General features: G+C 35.3%; 1 pseudogene; it reads right to left on the reverse strand.

Annotated features, from left to right (window-relative positions):
- Positions 1 to 680: 680 nt before the first annotated feature.
- On the reverse strand, positions 681 to 3,798 carry LOC111380126 (annotated as a pseudogene).
- Between the last annotated feature and the right edge of the window lie 408 nt (positions 3,799 to 4,206).

The raw sequence follows: 4,206 nt of genomic DNA on the forward strand, positions 1-4,206 counted from the left end.
AAGCCTTCCAAGAGGGAATACAATAGGATCGAGTGTAACTCATAGAATTGGTTGTTGGACTTATTTCATTTATTGACCTATACCTATGAAATAATATTAACCCACGTTAACATCATAATCCGAAATTTATTGGGTATCAAAAACCCAACAAATATAATTAAGGTCTTCATTGTGGTGTGTATTAGCCGATGTTCTAAAAAAATCACTAGACTCGAGACTCATACAAAATATCCCATCTCACGCTACGGCTGAAAAAAAAAACGAAAAAAAAGGATAGTCAATTCTAAGTTAATTGCGTAAGATGTGCAGCTTTTGTAGCAATTCAATCGGTGCTCAAAAAAGACACAAAAACCTCTCCCCAACTCAACTAACAGCTTTATCCGTATTATTGATTTAGTGTATTCATAGTATATTGTTTTGTATGAAATTTCCATATATTTTCAAATTATACGTTATTTTATTCATCTATTGATCTAGAATAATTAAAATCATATTAAAATTTGAAAAACTCTTCGCTCATAAAATTTGAAACTTAACTTCCACGTCTCATGCCTTTGAATGCTATGATAAGCGTGTGAAAGGGCAAAGAATTCAGAGGATAAAAGAAATTTGCAGGTTGTGTACATTAGCCTCCACTTGTGCAGGTATAACGAAACTAACATGATATGAACACGGGAAAATTGACAGTGAACACAAGCTAAGCAAATTTACAAACCAACTCCAAATGTTATCCTACAAATTATCCAAACATTAACCAATTTCTCAAATAAACTACAATGTTACAACAGCTGTGAAATTTAACTCCAGGTAAGATGCTAACAGCACTAGAGATATCTCTTCCCACCAGAACTTACTGGCTAGAAGACCCATCTTTACTGGGTTCCCTTGAGTAATCCACATAATATGGGCTCCTGCTTCTGCTATGACTTGGGGCTCCGATTCATGTTTCGAGTCCTCACTGGAGAATGGGACATACCAGAACTTTGACTGCGGCTTCTGTAGCCATTGGGCGAACTGCCTCTCACTGGACTTTGACTGCGGCTCCTCGAACCATTATAGGGTGGAGAACGTTTCCTTACTGGTGAATGTGAGAATGACCTTTCTCTACCGTATCTTTTCTCCCTTGGGGAAATAGACCTGCCAAACTCATTAGGAGGTAACAGCTTATTAAATCCAAAAGAAAAAGAGTGACCATATCAAATAAATAATAAAAGGGATGAAAAAGAGGAGAAATTATATTATACCTTGAATATCTTCTTCTAGGAGAAGGTGAATAGTAATCACGTCTATGAGATGTGGACCTCCAGTAGCGTGTAGCTGGAGATTGAGAATAACGAGGAGACCGTCTCCGGTCATAAACACTATCTCTGCAACAAATAGTAATCAGAACAAAGAAAAGGATAGTCATCAATTGAGGAACTTGACTTACAACAGATTGTCCACCCAATTTAAAGAGTAAGTATCAAGGTTCCTCACTAATTTTTAGCTATAAAGCAAACTGAAAATGTATAGTAAGGAAGCGAACATCTTTAAATTAAAAGATAAATGTATGAACAAACTTTACCTTCCTCCCCGTTCCCTCTCTCTCATTTCAGTTGGCTTCTTCCTGTTCTCCTTAGCAATAACAACTGTGAGCTCCCGACCATGCAGAATCTGACCATCCATCTGATATTTAGCTTCAGCAGCACAGCAGGGTCCATATACTGCACAAATCCAAAGCCTCGTGGCTGACTGCAAGAAAAGGAGCAGAAGGAAAAGAGAAAGTGAGTGTGGTTGTTTTGCACAGGAACACGCCAGCCCAAGCGAAATACTTTTTTAAGGGGCAGTTTGAAGAGCTTCATTCCCCAGTCAGCTATTAATGAATCTGACCAGGCATGAATTTTTAAAATGTCGATGAAAAGAAACTAAAAATTCCAGAGGAAGTTGAAAGCTAAAAATATTGTTTGCTTATTGGAAAAAATAGATAAAACAGAAGGTCTTACTGCCTCCAAAATTTACAAACAGCCCCGAGTCAAGTTAATTGTTATGAATAATTCCAAGAACATGCATGCCACTATAAGCACATAAGCAAGTATGTGGCTGCTGACCTTGCGAGTGATAGTATAAAGAAGCTTGAAATTCTTCAAGACTTGAAATCTCGATTCTTCTCATTGTATTGTATACAAACCAAATTTTCTTCCAATCTTCACTACCATTAACATCACCTTGTAGTCTTACTAGTTGATTGATGTCAACAAAACTCTTACTACTTGAACGTATCAACAGAACTCTTAATACTCTGTGTCAACAGGACTCTTAATACTTGATTGAAGTCTTCAAAATCTTACTTCACTGCTAAATCTCAAAGATCTTAATAAAGAGACCCAATTCAAGTTGGTAACATATAAAAATAGCAATTGGAAACAGAAGAGTAAACCATCTAAAATAAAGCATAGACAAATTGAATAATCTATTTTTACAATTACATAAAAATGTGGAGGAACAGTTAAAATCCTGAGCACCATTCTACGAAAGCTCACCCAGTGTGATAATCCCTAGGCAAATAGATGTCCTTAACAGGTCCAAATTGTCCAAAGGGCCTTCTTAGGTCTTCTGGCCTGCATAGAGCAAACCAAACAGTTAATAGCGTACAGGCAGAAAGAGCACCTTGCTTTAATTAAAAAAATGAAACAGCATGAAGGCTACATAATCAGCACTATAAACAATGAAGTTAATCACCAATTTCTAACAAGTTACAAGTTACTTATAATTGCATAATTTTCAGATAAGGAGCAAATAAATCATACACACTGTTTAAAAACAGAAGCAGCTCCCTGAGAACGCAAAATGATAGAAACCCTGTTTAAACCATCAGATCTAGTAGTCTTTGTTAAATTTCATATTAGTAAACAAAGGTTGCAGAAAAGAGAAGGATAACCAGGAGAACGAGAAACGGTGGCCATGGGTACTTCAAAACAGGTTTATACAAATCCAGAGTCTGAAATTGCAGTCATGGACTCACAGCTACTTTCAAGTGTTAAATAATATACATTTTAAATTGACAAAGCAGATATTGTAATGGCATTAAATAGCTTCTGCTTGTAATAAAAGGGAAGAAGAAAATTTACCGACAATCATGGCGAAAGTTGCGAACTAAAAGACTAGTTGGACCATCTCCTCTACCATGACCACCATGACGTCCTCTTGGGCTGGGGCTCCTTCCTCTTCTACCATAACCTCTTGGTGGTGATGGACTATAACTCGTTCCCCTCATTTTACACAAAATTTGTGGATCCTGACCATTATATGCAATAAAAATTAGAAGAGTTAGAAAAAGAAGAGATAGCAGTATACACCAAAAGAAAACGTTGAGAATCCAAGAAACAGAGATGTGGCTTATATAAATAATTAATTATTACAGCAAAGAATTTTGATCATGAAGGCCATTTACATATAAAGTAACAACAAGCCTTTATCTTTGAATAGAAGGTAAGAACACACATCATATTTGCAATGCTGAACCAAAATATAATAAAGGGATAAAAATATTAAATCACCATACATGCACTGAGCTGAAAATAGCAATAGACAAGAAAAAATAAAAAAAGCCAACTCAAACTTATTGGACCTAAAATACATGTAAAAAGAGAATGATCAGATAGAGCTAATACATGATAAATTGCCATCATATCAGCAATCAATGTATACGATGTTCCTCATATCATCCTCTGAAACCCAACATCATAATTTACCAATCCCAATGCGGCATACATATATGATATTCTGTAAAAGAAATTTTATTTTCCTTTCTCCATAGAAAAGGCGTGACAAGTTAGGAAGAAAAAAGCAGCCAACTCAAAATAATTGAACCCAAAACATGACGTAAAAACAGAATGATCAGATAGAGCTAATACATGATAAATTCCTATCATATCAGCAATCAACTTATAGAGGCATAAATATATGATATCTTGTAAAATAACAACATTTATTAAGCCCACTGAGGCATAAATATATGATATCTTGTAAAATAATTCTCCATTTTTTCCATTGTCTATAGAAAAGGTGAGACGAGACAAGGTTTTATAATAATTAACTTTTTTAGAAAAATCACAGTATAAAGTTTGTGGGTAGCCAGAAATCCAATCAGGCAAAGCTAATGTACAACAAAATCATTATGAGTTAACAAAATGGTCCACTGATAAAAGTATCATTCCCGTATCCCAG

The sequence above is a fragment of the Olea europaea genome, unplaced genomic scaffold (genome assembly GCF_002742605.1).
Source record: "Olea europaea var. sylvestris unplaced genomic scaffold, O_europaea_v1 scaffold2098, whole genome shotgun sequence".
Classification (NCBI taxonomy): Eukaryota; Viridiplantae; Streptophyta; class Magnoliopsida; order Lamiales; family Oleaceae; genus Olea; species Olea europaea.